The sequence below is a fragment of the Taudactylus pleione genome, unplaced genomic scaffold, assembly GCF_031769625.1.
Source record: "Taudactylus pleione unplaced genomic scaffold, aTauple2 ptg000497l, whole genome shotgun sequence".
NCBI lineage: Eukaryota > Metazoa > Chordata > Amphibia > Anura > Myobatrachidae > Taudactylus > Taudactylus pleione.
This window is the reverse complement of record NW_028284899.1, coordinates 1,101,239-1,121,383: the sequence shown is the minus strand read 5'-3', so window position 1 is coordinate 1,121,383 and position 20,145 is coordinate 1,101,239. Positions and strand designations below refer to the sequence as shown.

The window sequence follows — 20,145 nt, the reverse complement described above, 5'->3', positions numbered from 1 at the left end:
AAAAATACATCCAAAGAGTAAATATATGTATTTCTTATTGTGGGAAACTTATAAGGCAGTGGAGATAGTACAACTTCACTTGAGAAACACAGTCACATTGCACAATTTTCACTAGAGATTAACAATTGATTGCAAGACTTCTTTTATGTGAATGTAGTTCTTTAAGAATGTGCTAGTGTAGGGGTATCATGCAAGATTATCATTCGTGCGACCTTGGTTTGAGACCTGGCTAGTGCATAATGTGTCTTTTGAATCCTATGAAATGTTTCAAATTAATATATATTGAATCTCACTAAAAACACTGCAATATTGCATTTCTCAGAGATTAGCATCCAAGATGTCTCTATTCACCAAATTCTTAAAAAGCATAGAAGTAACACTTCCTCTCCACAGGTAAAAAAATTGTGCTACTGGCACAAACACTAAAGTCCCAAAGCTGCTATTGTAAAGGCAATAACATTTCCGAATTATTTATATTTGCTCCACAAACTCTTTAGCACAATCTTCCTTGAACTAAAAATACATCCATGGAGAAAATGTATGTACTTCTTATCTTGGGAAATCTATACTACAGTGCAAATAGTACAATTTCACTTGAAAATCATAGCCAAATTGCACATTTTTGAATAAAGATTATCAATTGATTGTTAGTCATTTGTTATGTGAATTAAAAGTTTCTAAAGAGCGCTAGTAGTGTAGGGGTATCATGCAAGATTCCCATTCTTGTGACCCGGGTTAGAGTCCCGGCTAGCGCATGAAAATGTGTTTTTTGAATCCTATGACATTTTTCAAATTAATATATGTTGAATCTCACTAAAAACATTACAATATTGCATTTCTCAAAGATGAGCTTCTAAGATGTCTCTATTCACCAAATTCTTGAAAAGCATAATAGTAACATTTCCTCTCCACAGGTAAAAAAAAAGTGCTACGGACACAAACACTAAAGACCCAAAGCTGCTATTGTAAAGGCAATTACATTTCCGAATTAACTACATTTGTTCCACAAACTCTTTAGCACAATCTTCCTTGAACTAAAAATACATCCATGGAGCAAAGATATGTATTTCTTATCTTGGGAAATCTATACAACAGTGCAAATAGTACAATTTCACTTGAAAATCATAGCCAAATTGAACATTTTTGACTAAAGATCATCAATTGATTGTTAGTCATTTGATGTGTGAATTATAGATAGCTAAAAAGCGCTAGTAGTGTAGGGGTATCATGCAAGATTCCCATTCTTGCAACCTGGGTTCGAGTCCCAGCTAGCGCATAAAAGTGTGTCTTTTGAATTCTATAAAATCTGTTAAATTAATATATAATTAATCTGTATAAAAAACATAGCTTTATTGCTTTTCTCAGAGATAGTCCTTGAAGATGTCTCAATTCACAAAATTCTTAAAAAGCATAGAGGTAACATTTTCTCTCCACAGGTAAAAAAAATATACCAGTGATACAAACACTAAAGAGTTAAAGCTTTAATTGTGAAGTCAATTATATTTTTTAATTTTTTACATCTGCTCCACAATGTCATTATCAAATCTTTCCTTGAAAAAAAATACATCCAAAGAGTAAATATATGTATTTCTTATTGTGGGAAACTTATAAGGCAGTGGAGATAGTTCAACTTCACTTGAAAAACACAGTCACATTGCACAATTTTCACTAGAGATTAACAATTGATTGCAAGACTTCTTTTATGTGAATGTAGTTCTTTAAGAATGTGCTAGTGTAGGGGTATCATGCAAGATTATCATTCGTGCGACCTTGGTTTGAGACCTGGCTAGTGCATAATGTGTCTTTTGAATCCTATGTAATGTTTCAAATTAATATATATTGAATCTCACTAAAAACACTGCAATATTGCATTTCTCAGAGATTAGCATCCAAGATGTCTCTATTCACCAATTTCTTAAAAAGCATAGAAGTAACACTTCCTCTCCACAGGTAAAAAAAATTGTGCTACTGGCACAAACACTAAAGTCCCAAAGCTGCTATTGTAAAGGCAATAACATTTCCGAATTATTTATATTTGCTCCACTAACTCTTTAGCACAATCTTCCTTGAACTAAAAATACATCCATGGAGAAAATGTATGTACTTCTTATCTTGGGAAATCTATACTACAGTGCAAATAGTACAATTTCACTTGAAAATCATAGCCAAATTGAACATTTTTGACTAAAGATTATCAATTGATTGTTAGTCATTTGTTATGTGAATTAAAAGTTTCTAAAGAGTGCTAGTAGTGTAGGGGTATCATGCAAGAATCCCATTCTTGTGACCCGGGTTAGAGTCCCGGCTAGCGCATGAAAATGTGTTTTTTGAATCCTATGACATTTTTCAAATTAATATATATTGAATCTCACTAAAAACATTACAATATTGCATTTCTCTAAGATGAGCCTCCAAGATGTCTCAATTCACCAAATTCTTAAAAAGCATAATAGTAACATTTCCTCTCCACAGGTAAAAAAAAAGTGCTACGGACACAAACACTAAAGACCCAAAGCTGCAATTGTAAAGGCAATTACATTTCCGAATTAACTACATTTGTTCCAAAAACTCTTTAGCACAATCTTCCTTGAACTAAAAATACATCCATGGAGCAAAGATATGTATTTCTTATCTTGGGAAATCTATACAACAGTGCAAATAGTACAATTTCACTTGAAAATCATAGCCAAATTGAACATTTTTGACTAAAGATCATCAATTGATTGTTAGTCATTTGTTGTGTGAATTATAGGTAGCTAAAAAGCGCTAGTAGTGTAGGGGTGTCATGCAAGATTCCCATTCTTGCGTCCCGGGTTCGAGTCCCGGTTAGCGCATGAAAATGTGTTTTTTGAATCCTATGACATTTTTCAAATTAATATATATTGAATCTCACTAAAAACATTACAATATTGCATTTATCAAAGATGAGTCTCCAAGATGTCTCTATTCACCAAATTCTTAAAAAGCATAATAGTAACATTTCCTCTCCACAGGTAAAAAAAAAGTGCTACGGACACAAACACTAAAGACCCAAAGCTGCTATTGTAAAGGCAATTACATTTCCGAATTAACTACATTTGTTCCACAAACTCTTTAGCACAATCTTCCTTGAACTAAAAATACATCCATGGAGCTAAGATATGTATTTCTTATCTTGGGAAATCTATACAACAGTGCAAATAGTACAATTTCACTTGAAAATCATAGCCAAATTGAACATTTTTGACTAAAGATCATCAATTGATTGTTAGTCATTTGTTGTGTGAATTATAGGTAGCTAAAAAGCGCTAGTAAAGTAGGGGTAACATGCAAGATTCCCATTCTTGCGACCTGGGTTCGAGTCCCAGCTAGCGCATAAAAGTGTGTCTTTTGAATTCTATAAAATCTGTTAAATTAATATATAATTAATCTGTATAAAAAACATAGCTTTATTGCTTTTCTCAGAGATAGTCCTTGAAGATGTCTCAATTCACAAAATTCTTAAAAAGCATAGAGGTAACATTTTCTCTCCACAGGTAAAAAAAAATGTACCAGTGATACAAACACTAAAGAGTTAAAGCTTTAATTGTGAAGTCAATTATATTTCTTAATTTTTTACATCTGCTCCACAATGTCATTATCAAATCTTTCCTTGAAAAAAAATACATCCAAAGAGTAAATATATGTATTTCTTATTGTGGGAAACTTATAAGGCAGTGGAGATAGTTCAACTTCACTTGAAAAACACAGTCACATTGCACAATTTTCACTAGAGATTAACAATTGATTGCAAGACTTCTTTTATGTGAATGTAGTTCTTTAAGAATGTGCTAGTGTAGGGGTATCATGCAAGATTATCATTCGTGCGACCTTGGTTTGAGACCTGGCTAGTGCATAATGTGTCTTTTGAATCCTATGTAATGTTTCAAATTAATATATATTGAATCTCACTAAAAACACTGCAATATTGCATTTCTCAGAGATTAGCATCCAAGATGTCTCTATTCACCAATTTCTTAAAAAGCATAGAAGTAACACTTCCTCTCCACAGGTAAAAAAAATTGTGCTACTGGCACAAACACTAAAGTCCCAAAGCTGCTATTGTAAAGGCAATAACATTTCCGAATTATTTATATTTGCTCCACTAACTCTTTAGCACAATCTTCCTTGAACTAAAAATACATCCATGGAGAAAATGTATGTACTTCTTATCTTGGGAAATCTATACTACAGTGCAAATAGTACAATTTCACTTGAAAATCATAGCCAAATTGAACATTTTTGACTAAAGATTATCAATTGATTGTTAGTCATTTGTTATGTGAATTAAAAGTTTCTAAAGAGTGCTAGTAGTGTAGGGGTATCATGCAAGATTCCCATTCTTGTGACCCGGGTTAGAGTCCCGGCTAGCGCATGAAAATGTGTTTTTTGAATCCTATGACATTTTTCAAATTAATATATATTGAATCTCACTAAAAACATTACAATATTGCATTTATCAAAGATGAGCCTCCAAGATGTCTCTATTCACCAAATTCTTAAAAAGCATAATAGTAACATTTCCTCTCCACAGGTAAAAAAAAAGTGCTACGGACACAAACACTAAAGACCCAAAGCTGCTATTGTAAAGGCAATTACATTTCCGAATTAACTACATTTGTTCCACAAACTCTTTAGCACAATCTTCCTTGAACTAAAAATACATCCATGGAGCAAAGATATGTATTTCTTATCTTGGGAAATTTATGCAACAGTGCAAATAGTACAATTTCACTTGAAAATCATAGCCAAATTGAAAATTTTTGACTAAAGATCATCAATTGATTGTTAGTCATTTGTTGTGTGAATTATAGGTAGCTAAAAAGCGCTAGTAAAGTAGGGGTAACATGCAAGATTCCCATTCTTGCGACCTGGGTTCGAGTCCCAGCTAGCACATAAAAGTGTGTCTTTTGAATTCTATAAAATCTGTTAAATTAATATATAATTAATCTGTATAAAAAACATAGCTTTATTGCTTTTCTCAGAGATAGTCCTTGAAGATGTCTCAATTCACAAAATTCTTAAAAAGCATAGAGGTAACATTTTCTCTCCACAGGTAAAAAAAATGTACCAGTGATACCAACACTAAAGAGTTAAAGCTTTAATTGTGAAGTCAATTATATTTCTTAATTTTTTACATCTGCTCCACAATGTCATTATCAAATCTTTCCTTGAAAAAAAATACATCCAAAGAGTAAATATATGTATTTCTTATTGTGGGAAACTTATAAGGCAGTGGAGATAGTACAACTTCACTTGAGAAACACAGTCACATTGCACAATTTTCACTAGAGATTAACAATTGATTGCAAGACTTCTTTTATGTGAATGTAGTTCTTTAAGAATGTGCTAGTGTAGGGGTATCATGCAAGATTATCATTCGTGCGACCTTGGTTTGAGACCTGGCTAGTGCATAATGTGTCTTTTGAATCCTATGAAATGTTTCAAATTAATATATATTGAATCTCACTAAAAACACTGCAATATTGCATTTCTCAGAGATTAGCATCCAAGATGTCTCTATTCACCAAATTCTTAAAAAGCATAGAAGTAACACTTCCTCTCCACAGGTAAAAAAATTGTGCTACTGGCACAAACACTAAAGTCCCAAAGCTGCTATTGTAAAGGCAATAACATTTCCGAATTATTTATATTTGCTCCACAAACTCTTTAGCACAATCTTCCTTGAACTAAAAATACATCCATGGAGAAAATGTATGTACTTCTTATCTTGGGAAATCTATACTACAGTGCAAATAGTACAATTTCACTTGAAAATCATAGCCAAATTGCACATTTTTGAATAAAGATTATCAATTGATTGTTAGTCATTTGTTATGTGAATTAAAAGTTTCTGAAGAGCGCTAGTAGTGTAGGGGTATCATGCAAGATTCCCATTCTTGTGACCCGGGTTAGAGTCCCGGCTAGCGTATGAAAATGTGTTTTTTGAATCCAATGACATTTTTCAAATTAATATATATTGAATCTCACTAAAAACATTACAATATTGCATTTCTCAAAGATGAGCCTCCAAGATGTCTCTATTCACCAAATTCTTAAAAAGCATAATAGTAACATTTCCTCTCCACAGGTAAAAAAAAATGTGCTACTGACACAAACACTAAAGACCCAAAGCTGCTATTGTAAAGGCAATTACATTTCCGAATTATTTATATTTGTTCCACAAACTCTTTAGCACAATCTTCCTTGAACTAAAAATACATCCATGGAGCAAAGATATGTATTTCTTCTCTTGGGAAATCTATACAACAGTGCAAATAGTACAATTTCACTTGAAAATCATAGCCAAATTGAACATTTTTGACTAAAGATCATCAATTGATTGTTAGTCATTTGTTGTGTGAATTATAGGTAGCTAGAAAGCGCTAGTAGTGTAGGGGTATCATGCAAGATTCCCATTCTTGCGACCCGGGTTCGAGTCCCGGTTAGCGCATGAAGATGTGTTTTTTGAATCCTATGACATTTTTCAAATTAATATATATTGAATCTCACTAAAAACATTACAATATTGCATTTATCAAAGATGAGCCTCCAAGATGTCTCTATTCACCAAATTCTTAAAAAGCATAATAGTAACATTTCCTCTCCACAGGTAAAAAAAAAGTGCTACGGACACAAACACTAAAGACCCAAAGCTGCTATTGTAAAGGCAATTACATTTCCGAATTAACTACATTTGTTCCACAAACTCTTTAGCACAATCTTCCTTGAACTAAAAATACATTCATGGAGCAAAGATATGTATTTCTTATCTTGGGAAATCTATACAACAGTGCAAATAGTACAATTTCACTTGAAAATCATAGCCAAATTGAAAATTTTTGACTAAAGATCATCAATTGATTGTTAGTCATTTGTTGTGTGAATTATAGGTAGCTAAAAAGCGCTAGTAAAGTAGGGGTAACATGCAAGATTCCCATTCTTGCGACCTGGGTTCGAGTCCCAGCTAGCACATAAAAGTGTGTCTTTTGAATTCTATAAAATCTGTTAAATTAATATATAATTAATCTGTATAAAAAACATAGCTTTATTGCTTTTCTCAGAGATAGTCCTTGAAGATGTCTCAATTCACAAAATTCTTAAAAAGCATAGAGGTAACATTTTCTCTCCACAGGTAAAAAAAATGTACCAGTGATACAAACACTAAAGAGTTAAAGCTCTAATTGTGAAGTCAATTATATTTCTTAATTTTTTACATCTGCTCCACAATGTCATTATCAAATCTTTCCTTGAAAAAAAATACATCCAAAGAGTAAATATATGTATTTCTTATTGTGGGAAACTTATAAGGCAGTGGAGATAGTACAACTTCACTTGAAAAACACAGTCACATTGCACAATTTTCACTAGAGATTAACAATTGATTGTAAGACTTCTTTTATGTGAATGTAGTTCTTTAAGAATGTGCTAGTGTAGGGGTATCATGCAAGATTATCATTCGTGCGACCTTGGTTTGAGACCCGGCTAGTGCATAATGTGTCTTTTGAATCCTATGAAATGTTTCAAATTAATATATATTGAATCTCACTAAAAACACTGCAATATTGCATTTCTCAGAGATTTGCATCCAAGATGTCTCTATTCACCAAATTCTTAAAAAGCATAGAAGTAACACTTCCTCTCCACAGTTAAAAAAATAGTGCTACTGGCACAAACACTAAAGTCCCAAAGCTGCTATTGTAAAGGCAATAACATTTCCGAATTATTTATATTTGCTCCACTAACTCTTTAGCACAATCTTCCTTGAACTAAAAATACATCCATGGAGAAAATGTATGTACTTCTTATCTTGGGAAATCTATACAACAGTGCAAATAGGTCTATTTCACTTGAAAATCATAGCCAAATTGCACATTTTTGACTAAAGATTATCAATTGATTGTTAGTCATTTCTTATGTGAATTAAAAGTTTCTAAAGAGCGCTAGTAGTGTAGGGGTATCATGCAAGATTCCCATTCTTGTGACCCGGGTTAGAGTCCCGGCTAGCGCATAAAAATGTGTTTTTTGAATCCTATGACATTTTTCAAATTAATATATGTTGAATCTCACTAAAAACATTACAATATTGCATTTCTCAAAGATGAGCCTCTAAGATGTCTCTATTCACCAAATTCTTGAAAAGCATAATAGTAACATTTCCTCTCCACAGGTAAAAAAAAAGTGCTACGGACACAAACACTAAAGACCCAAAGCTGCTATTGTAAAGGCAATTACATTTCCGAATTAACTACATTTGTTCCACAAACTCTTTAGCACAATGTTCCTTGAACTAAAAATACATCCATGGAGCAAAGATATGTATTTCTTATCTTGGGAAATCTATACAACAGTGCAAATAGTACAATTTCACTTGAAAATCATAGCCAAATTGAACATTTTTGACTAAAGATCATCAATTAATTGTTAGTCATTTGTTGTGTGAATTATAGGTAGCTAAAAAGCGCTAGTAGTGTAGGGGTATCATGCAAGATTCCCATTCTTGCGACCTGGGTTCGAGTCCCAGCTAACACATAAAAGTGTGTCTTTTGAATTCTATAAAATCTGTTAAATTAATATATAATTAATCTGTATAAAAAACATAGCTTTATTGCTTTTCTCAGAGATAGTCCTTGAAGATGTCTCAATTCACAAAATTCTTAAAAAGCATAGAGGTAACATTTTCTCTCCACAGGTAAAAAAAATGTACCAGTGATACAAACACTACAGAGTTAAAGCTTTAATTGTGTAGTCAATTATATTTCTTAATTTTTTACATCTGCTCCACAATGTCATTATCAAATCTTTCCTTGAAAAAAAATACATCCAAAGAGTAAATATATGTATTTCTTATTGTGGGAAACTTATAAGGCAGTGGAGATAGTACAACTTCACTTGAAAAACACAGTCACATTGCACAATTTTCACTAGAGATTAACAATTGATTGCAAGACATCTTTTATGTGAATGTAGTTCTTTAAGAATGTGCTAGTGTAGGGGTATCATGCAAGATTATCATTCGTGCGACCTTGGTTTGAGACCCGGCTAGTGCATAATGTGTCTTTTGAATCCTATGAAATGTTTCAAATTAATATATATTGAATCTCACTAAAAACACTGCAATATTGCATTTCTCAGAGATTAGCATCCAAGATGTCTCTATTCACCAAATTCTTAAAAAGCATAGAAGTAACACTTCCTCTCCACAGGTAAAAAAATTGTGCTACTGGCACAAACACAAAAGTCACAAAGCTGCTATTGTAAAGGCAATAACATTTCCGAATTATTTATATTTGCTCCACAAACTCTTTAGCACAATCTTCCTTGAACTAAAAATACATCCATGGAGCAAAGATATGTATTTCTTATCTTGGGAAATCTATACAACAGTGCAAATAGTACAATTTCACTTGAAAATCATAGCCAAATTGAACATTTTTGACTAAAGATCATCAATTGATTGTTAGTCATTTGTTGTGTGAATTATAGGTAGCTAAAAAGCGCTAGTAAAGTAGGGGTAACATGCAAGATTCCCATTCTTGCGACCCGGGTTCGAGTCCCGGTTAGCGCATGAAAATGTGTTTTTTGAATCCTATGACATTTTTCAAATTAATATATATTGAATCTCACTAAAAACATTACAATATTGCATTTATCAAAGATGAGCCTCCAAGATGTCTCTATTCACCAAATTCTTAAAAAGAATAATAGTAACATTTCCTCTCCACAGGTAAAAAAAAAGTGCTACGGACACAAACACTAAAGACCCAAAGCTGCTATTGTAAAGGCAAGTACATTTCCGAATTAACTACATTTGTTCCACAAACTCTTTAGCACAATCTTCTTTGAACTAAAAATACATCCATGGAGCAAAGATATGTATTTCTTATCTTGGGAAATCTATACAACAGTGCAAATAGTACAATTTCACTTGAAAATCATAGCCAAATTGAACATTTTTGACTAAAGATCATCAATTGATTGTTAGTCATTTGTTGTGTGAATTATAGGTAGCTAAAAAGTGCTAGTAGTGTAGGGGTATCATGCAAGATTCCTATTCTTGCGACCCGGGTTCGAGTCCCGGTTAGCGCATGAAAATGTGTTTTTTGAATCCTATGAAATGTTTCAAATTAATATATATTGAATCTCACTAAAAACACTGCAATATTGCATTTCTCAGAGATTAGCATCCAAGATGTCTCTATTCACCAAATTCTTAAAAAGCATAGAAGTAACACTTCCTCTCCACAGGTAAAAAAATTGTGCTACTGGCACAAACACTAAAGTCCCAAAGCTGCTATTGTAAAGGCAATAACATTTCCGAATTATTTATATTTGCTCCACTAACTCTTTAGCACAATCTTCCTTGAACTAAAAATACATCCATGGAGAAAATGTATGTACTTCTTATCTTGGGAAATCTATACAACAGTGCAAATAGTACAATTTCACTTGAAAATCATAGCCAAATTGCACATTTTTGACTAAAGATTATCAATTGATTGTTAGTCATTTGTTATGTGAATTAAAAGTTTCTAAAGAGCGCTAGTAGTGTAGGGGTATCATGCAAGATTCCCATTCTTGTGACCCGGGTTAAAGTCCCGGCTAGCGCATGAAAATGTGTTTTTTGAATCCTATGACATTTTTCAAATTAATATATATTGAATCTCACTAAAAACATTACAATATTGCATTTCTCAAAGATGAGCCTCCAAGATGTCTCTATTCACCAAATTCTTAAAAAGCATAATAGTAACATTTCCTCTCCACAGGTAAAAAAAATGTGCTACGGACACAAACACTAAAGACCCAAAGCTGCTATTGTAAAGGCAATTACATTTCCGAATTAACTACATTTGTTCCACAAACTCTTTAGCACAATGTTCCTTGAACTAAAAATACATCCATGGAGCAAAGATATGTATTTCTTATCTTGGGAAATCTATACAACAGTGCAAATAGTACAATTTCACTTGAAAATCATAGCCAAATTGAACATTTTTGACTAAAGATCATCAATTGATTGTTAGTCATTTGTTGTGTGAATTATAGGTAGCTAAAAAGTGCTAGTAGTGTAGAGGTATCATGCAAGATTCCCATTCTTGCGACCCGGGTTCGAGTCCCGGTTAGCGCATGAAAATGTGTTTTTTGAATCCTATGAAATGTTTCAAATTAATATATATTGAATCTCACTAAAAACACTGCAATATTGCATTTCTCAGAGATTAGCATCCAAGATGTCTCTATTCACCAAATTCTTAAAAAGCATAGAAGTAACACTTCCTCTCCACAGGTAAAAAAATTGTGCTACTGGCACAAACACTAAAGTCCCAAAGCTGCTATTGTAAAGGCAATAACATTTCCGAATTATTTATATTTGCTCCACTAACTCTTTAGCACAATCTTCCTTGAACTAAAAATACATCCATGGAGAAAATGTATGTACTTCTTATCTTGGGAAATCTATACAACAGTGCAAATAGTACAATTTCACTTGAAAATCATAGCCAAATTGCACATTTTTGACTAAAGATTATCAATTGATTGTTAGTCATTTGTTATGTGAATTAAAAGTTTCTAAAGAGCGCTAGTAGTGTAGGGGTATCATGCAAGATTCCCATTCTTGTGACCCGGGTTAGAGTCCCGGCTAGCGCATGAAAATGTGTTTTTTGAATCCTATGACATTTTTCAAATTAATATATATTGAATCTCACTAAAAACATTACAATATTGCATTTCTCAAAGATGAGCCTCCAAGATGTCTCTATTCACCAAATTCTTAAAAAGCATAGAAGTAACACTTCCTCTCCACAGGTAAAAAAAATGTGCTACGGACACAAACACTAAAGACCCAAAGCTGCTATTGTAAAGGCAATTACATTTCCGAATTAACTACATTTGTTCCAAAAACTCTTTAGCACAATCTTCCTTGAACTAAAAATACATCCATGGTGCAAAGATATGTATTTCTTATCTTGGGAAATCTATACAACAGTGCAAATAGTACAATTTCACTTGAAAATCATAGCCAAATTGAACATTTTTGACTAAAGATCATCAATTGATTGTTAGTCATTTGTTGTGTGAATTATAGGTAGCTAAAAAGCGCTAGTAGTGTAGGGGTATCATGCAAGATTCCCATTTTTGCGACCTGGGTTCGAGTCCCAGCTAGCGCATAAAAGTGTGTCTTTTGAATTCTATAAAATCTGTTAAATTAATATATAATTAATCTGTATAAAAAACATAGCTTTATTGCTTTTCTCAGAGATAGTCCTTGAAGATGTCTCAATTCACAAAATTCTTAAAAAGCATAGAGGTAACATTTTCTCTCCACAGGTAAAAAAAATGTACCAGTGATACAAACACTAAAGAGTTAAAGCTTTAATTGTGAAGTCAATTATATTTCTTAATTTTTTACATCTGCTCCACAATGTCATTATCAAATCTTTCCTTGAAAAAAAATGCATCCAAAGATTAAATATATGTATTTCTGATTGTGGGAAACTTATAAGGCAGTGGAGATAGTACAACTTCACTTGAAAAACACCATCACATTGCACAATTTTCACTAGAGATTAACAATCGATTGTAAGACTTCTTTTATGTGAATGTAGTTCTTTAAGAATGTGCTAGTGTAGGGGTATCATGCAAGATTATCATTCGTGCGACCTTGGTTTGAGACCTGGCTAGTGCATAATGTGTCTTTTGAATCCTATGAAATGTTTCAAATTAATATATATCGAATCTCACTAAAAACACTGCAATATTGCATTTCTCAGAGATTTGCATCCAAGATGTCTCTATTCACCAAATTCTTAAAAAGCATAGAAGTAACACTTCCTCTCCACAGGTAAAAAAAATTGTGCAACTGACACAAACACTAAAGTCCCAAAGCTGCTATTGTAAAGGCAATTACATTTCCGAATTATTTATATTTGCTCCAAAAACTCTTTAGCACAATCTTCCTTGAACTAAAAATACATCCATGGAGCAAATGTATGTACTTCTTATCTTGGGAAATCTATACTACAGTGCAAATAGAACAATTTCACTTGAAAATCATAGCCAAATTGCAAATTTTTGACTAAAGATTATCAATTGATTGTTAGTCATTTGTTGTGTGAATTAAAGGTTTCTAAAGAGTGCTAGTAGTGTAGGGGTATCATGCAAGATTCCCACTCTTGTGACCCGGGTTAGAGTCCCGGCTAGCGCATGAAAATGTGTTTTTTGAATCCTATGACATTTTTCAAATGAATATATATTGAATCTCACTAAAAACATTACAATATTGCATTTCTCAAAGATGAGCCTCCAAGATGTCTCTATTCACCAAATTCTTAAAAAGCATAATAGTAACATTTCCTCTCCACAGGTAAAAAAAATGTGCTACTGACACAAACACTAAAGACCCAAAGCTGCTATTGTAAAGGCAATTACATTTCCGAATTATTTATATTTGTTCCACAAACTCTTTAGCACAATCTTCCTTGAACTAAAAATACATCCATGGAGCAAAGATATGTATTTCTTATTTTGGGAAATCTATACAACAGTGCAAATAGTACAATTTCACTTGAAAATCATAGCCAAATTGAACATTTTTGACTAAAGATCATCAATTGATTGTTAGTCATTTGTTGTGTGAATTATAGGTAGCTATAAAGCGCTAGTAGTGTAGGGGTATCATGCAAGATTCCCATTCTTGCGACCCGGGTTCGAGTCCCGGTTAGCGCATGAAAATGTGTTTTTTGAATCCTATGACATTTTTCAAATTAATATATATTGAATCTCACTAAAAACATTACAATATTGCATTTATCAAAGATGAGCCTCCAAGATGTCTCTATTCACCAAATTTTTAAAAAGCATAATAGTAACATTTCCTCTCCACAGGTAAAAAAAAAGTGCTACGGACACAAACACTAAAGACCCAAAGCTGCTATTGTAAAGGCAATTACATTTCCGAATTTACTACATTTGTTCCACAAACTCTTTAGCACAATCTTCCTTGAACTAAAAATACATCCATGGAGCAAAGATATGTATTTCTTATCTTGGGAAATCTATACAACAGTGCAAATAGTACAATTTCACTTGAAAATCATAGCCAAATTGAAAATTTTTGACTAAAGATCATCAATTGATTGTTAGTCATTTGTTGTGTGAATTATAGGTAGCTAAAAAGTGCTAGTAGTGTAGGGGTATCATGCAAGATTCCCATTCTTGCGACCCGGGTTCGAGTCCCGGTTAGCGCATGAAAATGTGTTTTTTGAATCCTATGAAATGTTTCAAATTAATATATATTGAATCTCACTAAAAACACTGCAATATTGCATTTCTCAGAGATTAGCATCCAAGATGTCTCTATTCACCAAATTCTTAAAAAGCATAGAAGTAACACTTCCTCTCCACAGGTAAAAAAATTGTGCTACTGGCACAAACACTAAAGTCCCAAAGCTGCTATTGTAAAGGCAATAACATTTCTGAATTATTTATATTTGCTCCACTAACTCTTTAGCACAATCTTCCTTGAACTAAAAATACATCCATGGAGAAAATGTATGTACTTCTTATCTTGGGAAATCTATACAACAGTGCAAATAGTACAATTTCACTTGAAAATCATAGCCAAATTGCACATTTTTGACTAAAGATTATCAATTGATTGTTAGTCATTTGTTATGTGAATTAAAAGTTTCTAAAGAGCGCTAGTAGTGTAGGGGTATCATGCAAGATTCCCATTCTTGTGACCCGGGTTAAAGTCCCGGCTAGCGCATGAAAATGTGTTTTTTGAATCCTATGACATTTTTCAAATTAATATATATTGAATCTCACTAAAAACATTACAATATTGCATTTCTCAAAGATGAGCCTCCAAGATGTCTCTATTCACCAAATTCTTAAAAAGCATAATAGTAACATTTCCTCTCCACAGGTAAAAAAAATGTGCTACGGACACAAACACTAAAGACCCAAAGCTGCTATTGTAAAGGCAATTACATTTCCGAATTAACTACATTTGTTCCACAAACTCTTTAGCACAATGTTCCTTGAACTAAAAATACATCCATGGAGCAAAGATATGTATTTCTTATCTTGGGAAATCTATACAACAGTGCAAATAGTACAATTTCACTTGAAAATCATAGCCAAATTGAACATTTTTGACTAAAGATCATCAATTGATTGTTAGTCATTTGTTGTGTGAATTATAGGTAGCTAAAAAGTGCTAGTAGTGTAGAGGTATCATGCAAGATTCCCATTCTTGCGACCCGGGTTCGAGTCCCGGTTAGCGCATGAAAATGTGTTTTTTGAATCCTATGAAATGTTTCAAATTAATATATATTGAATCTCACTAAAAACACTGCAATATTGCATTTCTCAGAGATTAGCATCCAAGATGTCTCTATTCACCAAATTCTTAAAAAGCATAGAAGTAACACTTCCTCTCCACAGGTAAAAAAATTGTGCTACTGGCACAAACACTAAAGTCCCAAAGCTGCTATTGTAAAGGCAATAACATTTCCGAATTATTTATATTTGCTCCACTAACTCTTTAGCACAATCTTCCTTGAACTAAAAATACATCCATGGAGAAAATGTATGTACTTCTTATCTTGGGAAATCTATACAACAGTGCAAATAGTACAATTTCACTTGAAAATCATAGCCAAATTGCACATTTTTGACTAAAGATTATCAATTGATTGTTAGTCATTTGTTATGTGAATTAAAAGTTTCTAAAGAGCGCTAGTAGTGTAGGGGTATCATGCAAGATTCCCATTCTTGTGACCCGGGTTAGAGTCCCGGCTAGCGCATGAAAATGTGTTTTTTGAATCCTATGACATTTTTCAAATTAATATATATTGAATCTCACTAAAAACATTACAATATTGCATTTCTCAAAGATGAGCCTCCAAGATGTCTCTATTCACCAAATTCTTAAAAAGCATAGAAGTAACACTTCCTCTCCACAGGTAAAAAAAATGTGCTACGGACACAAACACTAAAGACCCAAAGCTGCTATTGTAAAGGCAATTACATTTCCGAATTAACTACATTTGTTCCAAAAACTCTTTAGCACAATCTTCCTTGAACTAAAAATACATCCATGGTGCAAAGATATGTATTTCTTATCTTGGGAAATCTATACAACAGTGCAAATAGTACAATTTCACTTGAAAATCATAGCCAAATTGAACATTTTTGACTAAAGATCATCAATTGATTGTTAGTCATTTGTTGTGTGAATTATAGGTAGCTAAAAAGCGCTAGTAGTGTAGGGGTATCATGCAAGATTCCCATTTTTGCGACCTGGGTTCGAGTCCCAGCTAGCGCATAAAAGTGTGTCTTTTGAATTCTATAAAATCTGTTAAATTAATATATAATTAATCTGTATAAAAAACATAGCTTTATTGCTTTTCTCAGAGATAGTCCTTGAAGATGTCTCAATTCACAAAATTCTTAAAAAGCATAGAGGTAACATTTTCTCTCCACAGGTAAAAAAAATGTACCAGTGATACAAACACTAAAGAGTTAAAGCTTTAATTGTGAAGTCAATTATATTTCTTAATTTTTTACATCTGCTCCACAATGTCATTATCAAATCTTTCCTTGAAAAAAAATGCATCCAAAGATTAAATATATGTATTTCTGATTGTGGGAAACTTATAAGGCAGTGGAGATAGTACAACTTCACTTGAAAAACACCATCACATTGCACAATTTTCACTAGAGATTAACAATCGATTGTAAGACTTCTTTTATGTGAATGTAGTTCTTTAAGAATGTGCTAGTGTAGGGGTATCATGCAAGATTATCATTCGTGCGACCTTGGTTTGAGACCTGGCTAGTGCATAATGTGTCTTTTGAATCCTATGAAATGTTTCAAATTAATATATATCGAATCTCACTAAAAACACTGCAATATTGCATTTCTCAGAGATTTGCATCCAAGATGTCTCTATTCACCAAATTCTTAAAAAGCATAGAAGTAACACTTCCTCTCCACAGGTAAAAAAAATTGTGCAACTGACACAAACACTAAAGTCCCAAAGCTGCTATTGTAAAGGCAATTACATTTCCGAATTATTTATATTTGCTCCAAAAACTCTTTAGCACAATCTTCCTTGAACTAAAAATACATCCATGGAGCAAATGTATGTACTTCTTATCTTGGGAAATCTATACTACAGTGCAAATAGAACAATTTCACTTGAAAATCATAGCCAAATTGCAAATTTTTGACTAAAGATTATCAATTGATTGTTAGTCATTTGTTGTGTGAATTAAAGGTTTCTAAAGAGTGCTAGTAGTGTAGGGGTATCATGCAAGATTCCCACTCTTGTGACCCGGGTTAGAGTCCCGGCTAGCGCATGAAAATGTGTTTTTTGAATCCTATGACATTTTTCAAATGAATATATATTGAATCTCACTAAAAACATTACAATATTGCATTTCTCAAAGATGAGCCTCCAAGATGTCTCTATTCACCAAATTCTTAAAAAGCATAATAGTAACATTTCCTCTCCACAGGTAAAAAAAATGTGCTACTGACACAAACACTAAAGACCCAAAGCTGCTATTGTAAAGGCAATTACATTTCCGAATTATTTATATTTGTTCCACAAACTCTTTAGCACAATCTTCCTTGAACTAAAAATACATCCATGGAGCAAAGATATGTATTTCTTATTTTGGGAAATCTATACAACAGTGCAAATAGTACAATTTCACTTGAAAATCATAGCCAAATTGAACATTTTTGACTAAAGATCATCAATTGATTGTTAGTCATTTGTTGTGTGAATTATAGGTAGCTATAAAGCGCTAGTAGTGTAGGGGTATCATGCAAGATTCCCATTCTTGCGACCCGGGTTCGAGTCCCGGTTAGCGCATGAAAATGTGTTTTTTGAATCCTATGACATTTTTCAAATTAATATATATTGAATCTCACTAAAAACATTACAATATTGCATTTATCAAAGATGAGCCTCCAAGATGTCTCTATTCACCAAATTTTTAAAAAGCATAATAGTAACATTTCCTCTCCACAGGTAAAAAAAAAGTGCTACGGACACAAACACTAAAGACCCAAAGCTGCTATTGTAAAGGCAATTACATTTCCGAATTAACTACATTTGTTCCACAAACTCTTTAGCACAATCTTCCTTGAACTAAAAATACATCCATGGAGCAAAGATATGTATTTCTTATCTTGGGAAATCTATACAACAGTGCAAATAGTACAATTTCACTTGAAAATCATAGCCAAATTGAAAATTTTTGACTAAAGATCATCAATTGATTGTTAGTCATTTGTTGTGTGAATTATAGGTAGCTAAAAAGTGCTAGTAGTGTAGGGGTATCATGCAAGATTCCCATTCTTGCGACCCGGGTTCGAGTCCCGGTTAGCGCATGAAAATGTGTTTTTTGAATCCTATGAAATGTTTCAAATTAATATATATTGAATCTCACTAAAAACACTGCAATATTGCATTTCTCAGAGATTAGCATCCAAGATGTCTCTATTCACCAAATTCTTAAAAAGCATAGAAGTAACACTTCCTCTCCACAGGTAAAAAAATTGTGCTACTGGCACAAACACTAAAGTCCCAAAGCTGCTATTGTAAAGGCAATAACATTTCTGAATTATTTATATTTGCTCCACTAACTCTTTAGCACAATCTTCCTTGAACTAAAAATACATCCATGGAGAAAATGTATGTACTTCTTATCTTGGGAAATCTATACTACAGTGCAAATAGTACAATTTCACTTGAAAATCATAGCCAAATTGCACATTTTTGACTAAAGATTATCAATTGATTGTTAGTCATTTGTTATGTGATTTAAAAGTTTCTAAAGAGCGCTAGTAGTGTAGGGGTATCATGCAAGATTCCTTTTCTTGTGACCCGGGTTAGAGTCCCGGCTAGCGCATGAAAATGTGTTTTTTGAATCCTATGACATTTTTCAAATTAATATATATTGAATCTCACTAAAAACATTACAATATAGCATTTCTCAAAGATGAGCCTCCAAGATGTCTCTATTCACCAAATTCTTAAAAAGCATAATAGTAACATTTCCTCTCCGCAGGTAAAAAAAAAAGTGCTACGGACACAAACACTAAAGACCCAAAGCTGCTATTGTAAAGGCAATTACATTTCCGAATTAACTACATTTGTTCCAAAAACTCTTTAGCACAATCTTCCTTGAACTAAAAATACATCCATGGAGCAAAGATATGTAATTCTTATCTTGGGAAATCTATACAACAGTGCAAATAGTACAATTTCACTTGAAAATCATAGCCAAATTGAACATTTTTGACTAAAGATCATCAATTGATTGTTAGTCATTTCTTGTGTGAATTATAGGTAGCTAAAAAGCGCTAGTAGTGTAAGGGTATCATGCAAGATTCCCATTCTTGCGACCTGGGTTCGAGTCCCAGCTAGCGCATAAAAGTGTGTCTTTTGAATTCTATAAAATCTGTTAAATTAATATATAATTAATCTGTATAAAAAACATAGCTTTATTGCTTTTCTTAGAGATAGTCCTTGAAGATGTCTCAATTCACAAAATTCTTAAAAAGCATAGAGGTAACATTTTCTCTCCACAGGTAAAAAAAATGTACCAGTGATACAAACACTAAAGAGTTAAAGCTTTAATTGTGAAGTCAATTATATTTCTTAATTTTTTACATCTGCTCCACAATGTCATTATCAAATCTTTTCTTGAAAAAAAATGCATCCAAAGATTAAATATATGTATTTCTTATTGTGGGAAACTTATAAGGCAGTGGAGATAGTACAACTTCACTTGAAAAACACCATCACATTGCACAATTTTCACTAGAGATTAACAATTGATTGTAAGACTTCTTTTATGTGAATGTAGTTCTTTAAGAATGTGCTAGTGTAGGGGTATCATGCAAGATTATCATTCGTGCGACCTTGGTTTGAGACCTGGCTAGTGCATAATATGTCTTTTGAATCCTATGAAATGTTTCAAATTAATATATATTGAATCTCACTAAAAACACTGCAATATTGCATTTCTCAGAGATTTGCATCCAAGATGTCTCTATTCACCAAATTCTTAAAAAGCATAGAAGTAACACTTCCTCTC

General features: G+C 32.7%; 24 non-coding genes across 24 annotated transcripts; all 24 read left to right on the top strand.

Annotated features, from left to right (window-relative positions):
* Positions 1-684: 684 nt before the first annotated feature.
* Positions 685-755, top strand: TRNAG-CCC (transfer RNA glycine (anticodon CCC)). The gene has a single exon. It is a non-coding gene; the product is annotated as a tRNA-Gly (tRNA).
* Positions 756-1,205: 450 nt separating this feature from the next.
* On the top strand, positions 1,206-1,276 carry TRNAG-CCC (transfer RNA glycine (anticodon CCC)). The gene has a single exon. It is a non-coding gene; the product is annotated as a tRNA-Gly (tRNA).
* Positions 1,277-4,322: 3,046 nt separating this feature from the next.
* Positions 4,323-4,393, top strand: TRNAG-CCC (transfer RNA glycine (anticodon CCC)). The gene has a single exon. It is a non-coding gene; the product is annotated as a tRNA-Gly (tRNA).
* Positions 4,394-5,879: 1,486 nt separating this feature from the next.
* On the top strand, positions 5,880-5,950 carry TRNAG-CCC (transfer RNA glycine (anticodon CCC)). Its single transcript has one exon. It is a non-coding gene; the product is annotated as a tRNA-Gly (tRNA).
* Positions 5,951-6,401: 451 nt separating this feature from the next.
* On the top strand, positions 6,402-6,472 carry TRNAG-CCC (transfer RNA glycine (anticodon CCC)). Its single transcript has one exon. It is a non-coding gene; the product is annotated as a tRNA-Gly (tRNA).
* A 1,486-nt stretch (positions 6,473-7,958) lies between these two features.
* TRNAG-CCC (transfer RNA glycine (anticodon CCC)) lies at positions 7,959-8,029 on the top strand. The gene has a single exon. It is a non-coding gene; the product is annotated as a tRNA-Gly (tRNA).
* A 450-nt stretch (positions 8,030-8,479) lies between these two features.
* TRNAG-CCC (transfer RNA glycine (anticodon CCC)) lies at positions 8,480-8,550 on the top strand. The gene has a single exon. It is a non-coding gene; the product is annotated as a tRNA-Gly (tRNA).
* A 1,486-nt stretch (positions 8,551-10,036) lies between these two features.
* On the top strand, positions 10,037-10,107 carry TRNAR-CCU (transfer RNA arginine (anticodon CCU)). The gene has a single exon. It is a non-coding gene; the product is annotated as a tRNA-Arg (tRNA).
* Positions 10,108-10,557: 450 nt separating this feature from the next.
* On the top strand, positions 10,558-10,628 carry TRNAG-CCC (transfer RNA glycine (anticodon CCC)). Its single transcript has one exon. It is a non-coding gene; the product is annotated as a tRNA-Gly (tRNA).
* A 450-nt stretch (positions 10,629-11,078) lies between these two features.
* TRNAG-CCC (transfer RNA glycine (anticodon CCC)) lies at positions 11,079-11,149 on the top strand. The gene has a single exon. It is a non-coding gene; the product is annotated as a tRNA-Gly (tRNA).
* Positions 11,150-11,599: 450 nt separating this feature from the next.
* On the top strand, positions 11,600-11,670 carry TRNAG-CCC (transfer RNA glycine (anticodon CCC)). Its single transcript has one exon. It is a non-coding gene; the product is annotated as a tRNA-Gly (tRNA).
* Positions 11,671-12,120: 450 nt separating this feature from the next.
* On the top strand, positions 12,121-12,191 carry TRNAG-CCC (transfer RNA glycine (anticodon CCC)). The gene has a single exon. It is a non-coding gene; the product is annotated as a tRNA-Gly (tRNA).
* Positions 12,192-13,157: 966 nt separating this feature from the next.
* Positions 13,158-13,228, top strand: TRNAG-CCC (transfer RNA glycine (anticodon CCC)). Its single transcript has one exon. It is a non-coding gene; the product is annotated as a tRNA-Gly (tRNA).
* Positions 13,229-13,678: 450 nt separating this feature from the next.
* Positions 13,679-13,749, top strand: TRNAG-CCC (transfer RNA glycine (anticodon CCC)). The gene has a single exon. It is a non-coding gene; the product is annotated as a tRNA-Gly (tRNA).
* A 450-nt stretch (positions 13,750-14,199) lies between these two features.
* On the top strand, positions 14,200-14,270 carry TRNAG-CCC (transfer RNA glycine (anticodon CCC)). The gene has a single exon. It is a non-coding gene; the product is annotated as a tRNA-Gly (tRNA).
* A 450-nt stretch (positions 14,271-14,720) lies between these two features.
* Positions 14,721-14,791, top strand: TRNAG-CCC (transfer RNA glycine (anticodon CCC)). The gene has a single exon. It is a non-coding gene; the product is annotated as a tRNA-Gly (tRNA).
* Positions 14,792-15,241: 450 nt separating this feature from the next.
* On the top strand, positions 15,242-15,312 carry TRNAG-CCC (transfer RNA glycine (anticodon CCC)). The gene has a single exon. It is a non-coding gene; the product is annotated as a tRNA-Gly (tRNA).
* Positions 15,313-15,762: 450 nt separating this feature from the next.
* On the top strand, positions 15,763-15,833 carry TRNAG-CCC (transfer RNA glycine (anticodon CCC)). The gene has a single exon. It is a non-coding gene; the product is annotated as a tRNA-Gly (tRNA).
* A 450-nt stretch (positions 15,834-16,283) lies between these two features.
* TRNAG-CCC (transfer RNA glycine (anticodon CCC)) lies at positions 16,284-16,354 on the top strand. The gene has a single exon. It is a non-coding gene; the product is annotated as a tRNA-Gly (tRNA).
* Positions 16,355-17,320: 966 nt separating this feature from the next.
* Positions 17,321-17,391, top strand: TRNAG-CCC (transfer RNA glycine (anticodon CCC)). The gene has a single exon. It is a non-coding gene; the product is annotated as a tRNA-Gly (tRNA).
* A 450-nt stretch (positions 17,392-17,841) lies between these two features.
* Positions 17,842-17,912, top strand: TRNAG-CCC (transfer RNA glycine (anticodon CCC)). The gene has a single exon. It is a non-coding gene; the product is annotated as a tRNA-Gly (tRNA).
* A 450-nt stretch (positions 17,913-18,362) lies between these two features.
* Positions 18,363-18,433, top strand: TRNAG-CCC (transfer RNA glycine (anticodon CCC)). The gene has a single exon. It is a non-coding gene; the product is annotated as a tRNA-Gly (tRNA).
* A 450-nt stretch (positions 18,434-18,883) lies between these two features.
* Positions 18,884-18,954, top strand: TRNAR-CCU (transfer RNA arginine (anticodon CCU)). Its single transcript has one exon. It is a non-coding gene; the product is annotated as a tRNA-Arg (tRNA).
* A 451-nt stretch (positions 18,955-19,405) lies between these two features.
* Positions 19,406-19,476, top strand: TRNAG-CCC (transfer RNA glycine (anticodon CCC)). Its single transcript has one exon. It is a non-coding gene; the product is annotated as a tRNA-Gly (tRNA).
* The last annotated feature ends 669 nt before the right edge of the window (positions 19,477-20,145 follow it).